This window comes from Sinocyclocheilus grahami, unplaced genomic scaffold, assembly GCF_001515645.1.
Source record: "Sinocyclocheilus grahami isolate Dianchi unplaced genomic scaffold, SAMN03320097.WGS_v1.1 scaffold706.1, whole genome shotgun sequence".
Taxonomy (NCBI): domain Eukaryota; kingdom Metazoa; phylum Chordata; class Actinopteri; order Cypriniformes; family Cyprinidae; genus Sinocyclocheilus; species Sinocyclocheilus grahami.
In genome coordinates, this window is record NW_015505885.1 from 327134 (window position 1) to 341005 (window position 13872).

The following is a 13872-nucleotide window of genomic DNA, read 5'->3' on the forward strand; positions in this document are numbered from 1 at the left end:
AAAAGTCCTAATGAATGCGGAAAACAACCAAACACCTCAACCACACACCTCCTCGGCACCGGCTCTGTGAAAGACTCGTGAAGATGAAAAACTACTAGAGTATGGTAGGTTAATTTTCAATTTTGACTCTTTTATCGCTTGGTGCGTTGTATGCTGATGTTCTTTGCGCGATACAAAGCCAGGTTTTAGTTTCCGTAAGAATATCTCAGTTTCCCGAGTGGAGCTGTATGAACCGGTCCTCGGCCGCAGTGCCGCTGGCAGAGACAGACCAGCGGGGAGATGAGAGTCACAGAGGTACGTTAAAACACATCTATACACTTTTCTTCATCGTCTTGTATGAATTATTTTAATGCTACTTGCTCACTTTCCTAATAAAGCTGTGCTAACCAGTATTTTCCTCCCGCAGCGCGCTGGCAGAAGGGCGGGGAGACTCGTGAAGACGAAATAAAGCAGTAAGAGAACATTTAATTGTTAGATCAACTTTAAACATGTAATCACCTTATTTGTTTTATACCAATGCTATCTGTAAAGTATAAATACGTTTGGGTGAATAAATGTCTGTAAGAACATCGGATGGACTGTATTTGTGTAATTTTGTTAGGTTAATGCTTCAGCTACAGATGATGTATGTTGGGCAATTGTTAATTGGGTTTCTTTCTTTAGTAATGGCATTCATTCTCGCTACTTAAGATACCTATCTGTTATGTAGTGCCCTGTAATACTGCATTACTGTGTAATATTTATGGTTTCTATAGCCGTGGCATCATTATGATGGTATGAAGAGATGGATTAATTCATGCAGGACGCCACTGAAGGCCTAGGTGTAAAATGCACGACCCGCTACTGATATATGTGTGTGTATATATATATATATATATATATATACTGCTAAATGTACTGACAAGCATTTATGGTAAACTAAAATATACTTGTATGTAATTTTTTTTATATATATTTGTAATTACACATTTGTATTGATAAAGTTGCAACTTAGTACATTTAAAATATATTAACTTTAAATGAATTATTGAATAACACAGTACAGTTAAAGTTATAATCAAGTACTTTTTGTGTGCTTTCGTGTGTTAGTCAACACATCAAAATAAGTGTTTTTCTTTAAAGCACGACAAAAGATTATTAAAACAGATTTAAAATGCACTTTAAAGTAAAAAGGCACAGAATTGCATTATAAGGACAAAAATATCTTCTTTTCTCTTTCACAGAAGAGAGAAAGTTGGTTTGGAGTGACATGACACTTGATAAATGATGAACAATGGAGTCCTGACGCAGCTTCATCTCACTTCATCACTCAAATAAAGCTTCATAAAAATGGAAAAGAAAATGATGTTCCACTTGAAATGCTTTACCTTGCGTTGAAAGACAGCCTCCTACACGACAAATCAGCTCTGCTTGCTTATAAACAACACAAGACCAACCGTAGGTGCCTCTTTAGCACTGCTGCCAAAATCATGAGCAAGCGTTAATCAGTAAATGTCAGTTTATCCACATCTTGCAGCAATAATGACTTAATGAACGCTGGAATTATCCCAGTGTCTTATCAGAAAAATTAAAAAATCCTGGCAGTTTGTGCAAGCATGGCTGTAACCAGGGTTTGGAAATTAGTGAGGTCTTGTGTGGGGTTAAGAATTGTGCTATAGTAACCCCCACAAATACAACTCATTATATACACTAAACACTTTAGTGTTTAGACATGGAGATGTTTGTGAAAGATGTTTTCTCTGTTTTGGAGGAATGAAGATTTTTAAATTATTTATTGTATCAAAATTTGTTAATACTTTACTATACAGTTGTAACAAGGCAACAGGGACGAGAGTGCGGATCCATTTGCAAAGCTTTTATTTAAAGGTGTGGTCAGAAACAGGCGAGGGCTCGACAATGGCAACAGGTATATTGAGGGCAAGACACTAATAGTCCAGTAAACAGGCGTGGTCGATCTCCGGCGAACAATGTCCAAGCAGGGTAATCCAAAGGGTTAATCTAAACACAGGCGAGGGGTAATCGGTATCCGAACAGGGCGAGATGAGAGGGCTAATCCAGGATGCACAGGCAAGAATCAGAACACGAGAAAACAGGCAAGGCAAGACTATGACTAGACTATGGAAAACTCAAACAATGATGGGGAATTGGCTCCATAAAGTAGCTACGATAAACAGCATAAACACTTAAACAATACCCGGCAGTTTGAACAGGATCTGAGTGGGTGTTATATAGTGTGTGTGATTGGTTTCAGGTGAACGTGTGATTAGTGAAATGGCTGCTGGGAAATGTAGTCCGGGATGACATGTGAAAGTCTGTGTAATTAGAGAGTCATTAAGATGGAAGAGCGACCTTTGGTGGTAATTGGACGGAAGTCCATGAACTGGATTCGTGACAACAGGTTAGGGGTGGATACTTTTATCAGTTTATTATTCATGCAGCAATACATATTACCGTTATAGATTTCATTAATAACCATTACTATATAGATGATACCTTTGTCTAGTGCTCTTATGAATGTTTTTAGCATGACTTGATTTAGCTACTACACTGAGGGGAAGTCGTGGCCTAATGGTTAGAGAGTTACACTCGTAACTCCAAGGCTGCGGGTTCGAGTCTTGTACCGGCAGGGATTGTAGGTGGGGGGAGTTTTTGATAGCTTTGATAACATTTCTGACAAATATCATGTTTTTTTGTTTGTTTGTTTTTGTTTTTGTTGTTTTAATTAATTGCCGATACAGTGTTGCCTGATATTTAGAAAATTTAGAAACTACTAAGAAAAGTATAATAAAATAAAATACCATGGACGCTGAACATTCTTGCAAACTTTCTAAACTTATTTATGCATGCAGACACTCACAAGAGGAGTTTTAAACAGCAAATTAGGCATTCAGAGAACAAATTTTATTTTTGAACATGAAAAATTTGCAGAAGTCCGGACCTCTTTGAATATCGTGCTCTAGTTCACGTATTTGGTGTAGCATTGAGTTTATAAACCACAGAATGACTAAATGCTGATCAGTGTTGGGGAAAGTTACGTTTAAAAGTAATGCATTACAGTATTCCGTTACTCCCTAACAATGTAACTAATTGCGTTACTTAGCTACTTTTTATGGAAAGTAACGTGTTGCATTACTTTTGCATTACTTTTTCTCATCTGAGCTGGCCTTGCTTGTTTGTTTTTAATTAAAAAAAGTTATATTTTTAGAAAATGCCAAAACCCTTTTACACCAAAAGTGGAATGAATAAGACTCAGGCTGAAGGAAATGTAAATTCACGTCTGTACAGTAGAGGGCGCAGCCCAAACAAACCTTTCAGCTGTGCTGCCATTCTGGATTGCGTGAAAAATAGGATGCAAGAGAAGAAAGTTCAACACTCTTCAGCAATTAAAAAAAAGAAAAATTAACACAAATGTTATGTTTATCTAACGTAATTTTTGCTTAATGGTATGGTTGAAGTGAATCATTGGAGGTCAGCAGTAAAGACACTGGTTAATAAAATGGGATTAAATACATAAAGGATATTTGTGCTATTTAACATTTAATTGCTGGTTTGCGTCATATTCTGATATTCGACGGCTCTGGCTCAGTTTTAGAGACTGTATCAATGACCTTACGGGGATTTGTAAAGGACATCAGGCACTCAGCTCTGGTAAATTTCCTGTATGTTTAATTAAAAAGCGCAGAAAGGCCTCTCGCTGGCGACATGGGCTCCTGCAGACTGACATGAACCTGCATTCAGACCCCAGCGTAGAGGCGCAGGAAACTTGCATGAGCAGCATGTGATCGGCGGGGGCGTCTCTTATTACTTCTTATCTCACTGCATCGGCTGCGACAACCAGGAGCCTGCTGCGAATTCCTTGTTATGTAAAACTTGTAACCTGTCAAAACCAGAGCCAAGATGGCGTCCGCTGGTCCGGAGAGGGTAGGGGTAGGGGTCATTACTGTAATGCTACGCTAACACACGCACAGGCCAGAAAGCCAATGATAAAGACAGTTCTTTCAGAAAAGCATTACTGTTGCCTCCAGCACAAAAGCTTCACATCCAGAAATGTGAGTTAATTTCTAATGATGACATGATCCCTGACATCTTTTTTGATACAGACATGCACTCAAACAAACAAATTGCATGTATTTCTGACTTTCAGAAACCAGGCTGATTCTCTGGACTGTGGATTCGCTGTCCTATGGACCCTTTAGGCTTTGTGGTGAAGGATTCAGGCTTTTAGGGTTAAAGCTCCACAGACCCCTACGATTATCACTTAGACCATGAACTACATCCCACCCTGAACCTTCACCCGGGGGTGGGTGGGCTTGGGAGGTGGGATTCTCTGACCTACATCAGCACCCTGTCATGAGAAGTAGGTACGGGTGAAAAGGTCAGATGCGCTTGCTTTAAATTAAATTAAATTCAATGAATAAAAAATTTAATTAATAAAACATGTAATTAAATTATATTTAAATTAAATTAATTGAAAAGTGGGAACAGTCAAAATGTTACAGGATGCAGATATATAAATTAATAGTTATTGTTTTACAAAATATGCTTATAGTTTGTAAAGTCAGCATGTTAATGTATATGTAATAAAGAAATATGTTTGTACTTTGTGTTAGTAGTAATTAGACTTAGGAGTGAAACAATACACAAACTAAATAGAGAATAGAATAGAATAGAATAGAATGGAATGGAATGGAATGCTCATTCTTTTTACATTTTATATATATATATATATATATATATATATATATAGGGGCAAAAAAGTATTTAGTCAGCCACTGTCAACGTATAATAATTCATATTGAAACGATAAATCTGTTTGCACATGTGTTAGTGGTAATTAGTTTATGTTAATTAGCTTATGTTTATTATATTTATCAACATGTTTGAATCATGAAATTATTCTTATTATAAAGTAAACCTTGCATATATTTACTTCTGTTCTGTGCTGAGGAAAACCAGCCATTATCAATATGAAACAAAGATCACTTTCAGAGGAGTAAATTCATTAAATTTGCTCAAATTCCATACAATTTTATTAAGTGCTCCAATAATATAGTCCTGGAAGTGATTTCTGAGATAAAATGGATAGAAATTGTCAAGTCACGGATTTTGTGCTGAAACACTGAATTTCATTCTTTATAATGTACAAATATGAGCATCATCAAATTCATTCAACAGCTCTGGTCAAAGAGGGTGAACTTCGGGGTCAATCATGTGGTCAGGTGTCGTGTAAGCCTATCCATCTGTATTGGCTATTCACAGGAGTTAAACGGACAGACTGACCCGAACGCAATGAGATGTAAATTAACAAAGATTAAAAAGAGAGCAACCCATCCCAAATATATCAATATCACACACTCAAATGTGCGAGGAACGCCTCTAAAAAGGCATCAGTATTCAAAGACTGGTAATTCTGTCACTTTAATACCTCACAGATTTACAGCGATGCCTGTGTTCTTGGTAAACCAGCATTTGGTCTGACAGAACAGCTTCCCTGCTTTAGCTGATCTGTGCTCATCATAAATAAATAATGCTCCATTTTCATTTCCTCTCCAGTCTCATAGGAAAATGAATGTTGACTGCTTGAGGAATTTCTATCAATATTTCCTCCTTATGCAAGTGTATTTTTCTCCATCTTTATACTCAAGAAAAGCAAATTAATTCAGAAATGCTTTGACTGGAAGTAAGTGGGAATAAGTGGCTCCATACAGTTAAATCAACACGAGGAAGACAGTCCCATCTCTGTTTCTTCTTACGGAGAGGCCTGTAGTTCCCCGTTCCCTGGAGGCATCTGCAATGAGACAGCGGCATCTTCATTTTGACTGGTGTCTAATGTAGCATGAAAATTCAATCCCCTATTTCAATACAGAGACATGTGAAAGCTATCAGATGAAGAAATAAAACTGTGCTATGCTAATCTGAGCCCATAAACTTGGGAGCATAATAAGTCACTGTCTTACTAATTGAAAATGAAGGAGTGAAAAACTCAGGAATACTGAGGCTAATTGGTGGAGAACGCAGGCGAGTAAGGCATTTATTAATAGAAGGGCTTGAGGTGGCAGTGAGCAATGGTGGACGCAAACTCCCAATTATACATCCAAAACGGACCAAAAAAGCACAATGTGTTTAAGGGGTTAAATGCAAGTAAAGTGTCTACTTTCATGTTTCAAATGACTTTTGTGAAAATAAAATGTCAAAATATGGGTGAATTAATATTCCATCGTCATTTAGTGTAACAAATATATTTATGTAAAAATGAAGCAACATGCTTATTCTTACCATACTAAATTTTATTGTATTTTAAAAAAGATTCTTGCTGATACAGGGTAAAACCTATGGTTCCCCTTCAGGAACTCGAGCTGCGTCGAGTCGCTTTGGGAACGCCCTTGCGTGACCGCGTTCTGAAGCACGTGTCAAATCCGTCCAATGGAGCAGCGAGACGTCACGAGCAGGGTGACGTAAGCACCAGAAAGCATAAAAGCACATCCGGCCGGGCGCAAACCAGCTTCTGCTCTTCAGTAGCGCTCTGTGTATGTGTCTGTCTATTTACTGTTGTCTGTCCGCACAAGCACTCATATATATAAAACAATGAGAAAGTCTATGGCGAGCGAACGGCATTACAAACGCTGTGTTTCTCCCTGCCCACGATATCTGGCAGCAGGGGATACACACGATGTGTGTGTCGTTTGTTTAGGAGCAAAGCATGGGAAAGTGGCAAAGATTGATAAAGATTTAAAATGACAATTCGTTTTTGGGGGAAACTGTACTGTGATTTTTAAAAAGAGTCCTTTAATGAAATCTAATGATTCTTGTTCTATATGCATGACTAGATTTTTGGTAAAGTATTGTTACACTGGATGACATTTTTGTGGGTTTCTTCTCTAAATCATGGTAAAAACGTATGATAGTAATTATTATAATAATTATTATTTAGCTCAGAATCAATCAATCAATCAACCAATAAATAAATACAATTCTACATTAAAATAAAATTCTAATAAATAAAAGGTAAACAGGACACATTCTAATATAAGAAACATATAAAGCTGTATTAAAATGATTGTTTTGATGATTTGAAATTACATATGACAATGTACTTAAGTCCTACTCGAAATTGCAGCTAATTACATGTAATATACATTTAATACATTTCATTTAATTGTAATTGCACTGCATTACATTCAGTTCATTTAATATTATATATATATATAAATATATATTTATTTATTTATTTTTTATTTATTTTTTTTACATTTATTTATTTTAGTGAACTAATATGCTTTCTATGTATATAAAATCCCTTTTGTAAATTTAATGTGATGCGGATACCAGAATGGGACGTGAATATGCACAGGGCAAATTTTAGAAAATGATTTAAAGATTGTTTGTTTTTCACCAAAACTGATTGGATCACTTGGAAAAAATAACAGCAGACCACATTTCTGGGTGAACTAGCCCTTTAAGTGTACAACAAAATCATCTTGGTCAGCATCTAAAAACACACATACTGCGCTACTAAACATTCACACAATAACAACAGCTATTATTTTTGAATTCCACATTTATAATATCCCTGTGCATTTCCTCTTCAATCAATACCTGCGCTGGCAATGAATTCAACAAGCTTGCGGATCTAGCTCTGTGTGGCCAATTATAAGCCCAATTTTCCATTCTCCTTCGGCATGTGCAGCTTTTCTAGGAGGGACATGAGGTGGGAGCTTTGAAAGCTGACAAAGACCTTTGACCTAAAATTCCCCTGACAACCTTCAGTTCCAGATGGAGAGGAAGTGCTGGAAGGTTCTTCAGTTCCACGCTCCATACCCTCACCTTATTACAGCAACAGCTTGGGTTTCGAGAGCTCTTCCAGCAGAGCCTGACCTCATTTGGCAGACTGGCTTTGCCTCGATGGGCCTCATGAAATGTTGCTCCTACTGTGATATGAAGGAAAAATAACTTATGGATGTCCTGTGTAGTTATTACTGACTTCCTCAGAACGAAACTGTACACATTTGGTGTCATTCACAATAAATGCATGCAAGTGTTCTTACTGATGTGCAGAGAAGGACATTTCTGCATTCAGAACAGGTGCACTTCTGTCATTATTTACTCGAGTCATCATGTCCTTTCAATCCAGTCTGACTTTCTTATTTCAGTGAAACACAAAAGGAGAAATTTTCCAAGCACCAAATCAAGACTAAAACATTCAAACTTCAAAAAGAATGCAAAACTAAAAATAGGTTAAAGTATAAATAAGTTAAATGAATAAATAGGCAAAAGTCCACAATTGATAATTGCACCTGCATATACAGGTTAGAAATATTCCTTGTTATTTTGTTCTGGTTTTCTTTTACTTTAAAAGGTGACACATCCCTCATCATCTATTTACAAGTCCGCAGGCTGATGTGGGTCTAAGGCTTTTGAGAAGTTTTGAATATCAATATGACAACATGGCATGCTCAGAATATCACCAATTAGACGGTGTGTTTGCTTGAGCTGAAGAGAAAACTAGGAGCTAGTGCAACAGTCTGTCACACAACTTGGAACTAAATGACAAAACGGTTCAGGTAATTTGGTTGTGCAGTTGTCACTGTTTTAACGCTCTGTTTTGTCTCTCTTTAGTTTTGCTCTGAACATATTGTAGTCTTGAATGGGAAAGCAAATTTGGGCCAAACTAATGCAGCTTGAACAAAAACAGACATGAGAGTATAGATGACATTTTGCACTGCTGTATAAATATCTGTGTGTATTGTCCCAAAACAAATCAATTTTGTCTTGATATACTTCACCAAACTGGGGCAAAAATCGAAATAAAGAATTGGAATTTGTGTCATGTCAGTCCCTGCATTAAACAAAACAGGCCAGACATGAGCCACAGATGACAAGAGCAGAAAAGAGGAGATTAATGGGTCTGAAATTGATTTCTTAAGCTTCTCTCCGTTCAGCACAGAGCCAGTCAAACAGGATTTACCTTCACTCCTGAGAAGCCCATCTGTCTAGAGTACGTCCTCTCAAAAGGAGCATGTGTCTCTCTGACCCAAACGTCCCTACTGAGCATCAATACTGCACACCAACTGGTCCAGATCCAGCCTGGAGACTGTGAGCGGATGGGGAAAATGGACTGCACATATGTATGGCCTACATGAGCACTACAAATGCAAAAAGGTCACACTGGCCCATTTTTTAGTACTACTTGGTCAATCAGTTTAAGAAGAAGGACTATACACAGAGTATGATATAGCCATATGCTGTATTCATAGCCTGCCTTAATTCACAAAGCTTATGTTCAAACCAGGACATGTTGCCTGTAGTTACTGCTTTTGTATGTTCCATGCTATTATTTGTGTTGCTTCTGATGTGACTTATGATATCTAGAAGGATGCATTACCTCTGTTTTAGCCGGATTTTGCCATTTTTAGCAAGTTCAACTGTGCATTTTTGCATAATTTATTAAAGGAACAGTTCACACCAAACTGTCATTATTTACTCGACTCATGCCCTTTCAATCCAGCATAACTTTCTTATTTCAGAGAAACACAAAAGGAGAAATTTTCCATATTTTCCATTTTATCGTAGATGTACTTCATTTTCAATTCAATTCAATGTTACTGTAAAGTAAATTTGCATTAACTAACATACTAAAGCACATGTAATGTATATATGTAACTATAGGGTGCTATTTGATATTCCATTTAAAGTTAATATATTTAAAATGAACTGAATTACATCATTACAAATGTGTAATTACAAATATGGACCCCGTCCACACGGAGACCCGTTTAGCTGTATGCGCATACATTTTGTATCATATATGCGTTTCGTCCAGACAGATCCGGCGTTTTGGGAGAGTGAAACCAATATTTTTTTGAAACCGGGTCCCAGAGTGGATAAATCTGAAAACGCCGCCCTTGCGTTTTCGTGTGGACAGTGAATCTGTATATTTTCTGAAACGATGACGTCATCAGCCCACATGTATGGCATGTATACTACATCGTTTTGTGTCGGTTTTGTGGTTTCCTGTAGACGCAGATATTTCTTGAGACGAGGGGATAAAAAGATCGGATAGGGAAAGCTCTGGCTTCGTGTGGACATAGCCGCTATTTAAATGCATGACATGCAATATATTTAAATATATGACAATAGAAGTAATTACAAAATTACGTGTAAAGACGCACTTAAGTCCTACTTAAGTGGGTCAGAAAAGCACTTGAATAAAGTTGAACTAATCATATTTAATATAAATTTAAACTATAATACATTTTGATTTAACATCACGTTCAGTTTGTATATTCGGTTACACTTTATTTTAAGGTGTCCTTGTTACAGTATAATTATACATATAAGTACTGAGTAATATTAATTAACTACGTGTACTTATTATATGGTTAGGGTTAGGATTTGGGTTTGGCTTAGGGTTACTTGCATGTGATTATGCATAATTCATTGTTATTATAATAGTAAGTACTTGTAACGTGTAACACGGACACCTTAAAATAAAGTGTTACGGTATATTGTTTTAAAGTATATTATTTCTGTAATAATTCTTTCGAAAAAAATGTCAAAGTGTATTTTTTTTTTCGACAAGAATCTCTTCATTTTTACTGCGAAACCATCATGGCACCACCTCAGCACTTTTTAGTAAAGAAAAATGCAACAAATGAATAAGACTAACAAAAAACACTTATTCAATTCCATCATAAATAAATAATCATATATGTTGTTGAATATACACAAATGTGTGGGACTGATCCCTGAACGGCGCAGTCTGAGCCAGCCCTTCAAGAGCACTAACAGCCAATTCAAACACTGACAAAGAGGAAACCCTGAATATTGTTTCACAAAATGGTTCATCTCAAAAAATTACAGTCTGAGCACAGATGTAATTGAGACACTTAGCTAAATGTGGTTAAAAGCATAATTCATCAAACAGAACCTGGTACATAAAACAAGAGAACGTAGCATCAATTATTTATACTGCTGTTGGATTTCATTAATGGAGACAGCACGACTAAATGAGTTAAAGTCAAGATGTACCTCATATTCTGAATGACACACAGCAATCATTTGAGCTAATTGAGGAGAGCTGGGGAAATACTCAAAAGAGGGAGGGCGAGGGGGGGGGTATAGAATGAGAAGCAGAAATGAGGGCTTATATCAAGTGCTGGTCAATGATAATAGCCACTCCATACTCATTCTACAGTATAAGAGGAGAGTGCTATAAACCTAGGAAGAGAGACAATGGGTTTTCATTTGGCCATATTACAGTAACTGACCTTGAAAAGGCACTCTTCCTCCACCCCAGATTCCCCCAAAGCCAATTACTCCATAATGAGGCTCCTTGAGTGGGTCTGAAGGTGGGGTTGGGCTGTGCGTCTCCAGCACACGCGGGACTGTTTTCTTGCATTGTTAATCCCATTAGCCCTCTGGCAACTACTTCAATATTTAACGTTCTTGATTTTGCAAGCTCTTTTTTCCTTCTCTGTTTTTTTCTCTTTCTGTTCCCCCCAATTCGTCTCAGCCAAATCGAGTTGTATAATTAAACAAAGTGGTCTAAAATCGAATCGTTGGCTAATCAATCTTATGTCCCCAAATAAGGTAGTCCCCACTGTAAAGTAGAGAGGATATTGGGGGGTAATAAGTGTTTACACCTGGTACTGAGATGCATTTCGATGATCTGATCACAAGTGGATGATGCTAAATACTGGTGAAAACGGGGTCTAACATGTTTTGAGCTTGTGGACTTTCAACCACTTCCAGAGTCGAAAACGCGTACTAACCGGATTGCTTTCATAGAGTAGATGCTTAAGTGGTTGAATTAAAAGACACCTACTTGCTGCCCACCAACCTAATATGTGAGGGGGAAAAAACACACCAAAACAATCGATTCCAACTTTGGTATGATGTTGCAAAAAACTGCCATTCATATCCCTTCCCACTCTATTTCTCTCTTTCTGTTCGCCCCAAATAATCTCAACCAGACTGAGTCATACAAGTAAACAAAGTTGTCTGAAATTTAATAGTTGGCTTATCAATCTTATGCCCTCCAAATAAAGCGTTGTTCACTTTGAGGTAGAGAGGAGATTGGGGGTAATAAGTGTTTACAGCGGGTATTAAGGTGTATTGCTTTCATAGTGTAGATGCTCATGTGATTCATGTACCATCTTTTGAGTAAGCACACCAAAACAATCAATTCCAACTTCACTATGTGGTGCAAAATCATCAAAATTGAAATGCTGTTCCTTTCCATTCACTTTGTCGTACAATTAAACAAAGTGGTTTGAAATCAAATCTTTAGCTAATCAATCTTAAGCTCCCAAATAAAGCGTCATTCACTGTGAGGTGGAGAGTTTGGGGGGTAATAAGTGTGGCACTTTAAGACCCTTTTTCCACCTGGTAATTAGGATGCGTTTTCATCAATACGATCACAAGTGGACAGCGTTAAATACAGGTAGAAATGAGGCCTAACATGTTATGAGCTTGTCCACTCTTGACCACTTCCAGACGTAGTCAAAAACAACTGGATTGCTTTCATAGAGCTGATGCTCATGTTGTCGAATACACTCGAGCAGCCACAAAACAAACCTATTTGATGCCCACTGACCTAATATATGAGCGTTATGGGATGTTTTTTGAGTAAGTGCACCAAAACAATCAATTCCAACTTCGTTATGTTGTGCCAAAGCATCGAAATTGCTGATACCATTCGAATCCTTTCCATTTGGTTCCTTTCTCACTCTATTTCTCTCTTTCTGTTCCCCCCGAATCATCTCAGCCAAATCGAGTCATATAATTAAGCAAAGTGGTCTGAAATCAAATGTTAAGCCCCCAAGTAAAGTGTCATTCACTGTGAAGTGGAGAGGAGTTTAAGTAAGTTGAAAGCATTCAAACAGTTTAAGTGCGGCACTTTAAGGCCATTTTTCACCTGGTAATTAAGATGTGTCTTCGTCAATACGATCGCAAGAGGATGACGTTAAATACAGGTGTAAATGGGGTCTAAAATGTTTGAGCATGTCCACTTTCGACCACTTCCAGAGGTAGTTGAAAAAAACATTCAAACCGGCTTTCGTAGTGAAGATGTAGATGTGGTTGAAAGCATTCAAACAGCCACAAAAGATGCTTACTTGCTTCCCACCAAACTAATATGTGAGCATTATGGGACGTGTTTTGATTAAGCGCACCAAAACAATCAATTTCAATTGTGCTATGTTTTGCCAAAACATTGAAATTCCCATTAGCATTCATATATTTTCCAGTCGCTTCCTTCCCCACTCTATTTCTCTCAGTCAAATCGAGACATACAATTAAATTGAAATCAAATTGTTGGTTAATCAATCTTATCATTCATTCTTTTATTCATTCATTCATTCATTCATATCCCCCAAATTAAGTGTCATTCACTGTGAGGTGGAGAGGACATCAGGGGTAAAGTGCTGTACTTTAAGGCTCTGCTTACACTTGAAAAGTTTGTCATTTACTCATCCACAACTTGTTCCAAACCTGTATGAGTTTCTTTCTTCTGTTGAGCACAAAAGAAGAGATTTTGAAGAATGTTGGTAACCAAACAGTTGCTTTCAGTCATTGACTTCCATTGTATGAAACAAAAAAAACACACACAATGTGAAACTCAGAGTAACACATAAGGACACTGAGGAAAATGAACTATGCGGTGAAAAGGGTTAAGCCAACTGACACATTGAAACACTGGTTGGCTCATAGCAGCAATTGGATTTGGAGGCCCAGACGCCAGTGGCTGTGGCCAATAGTAGCATCCATGGCCAGTCAATCGTCAAGAATTTGGCCGAGCTCAACAAATTCAGTTCCCACATTTATCCACCTCATTTATCAGCAGACATATTCGGCAGCTGGAAAAATTCCATC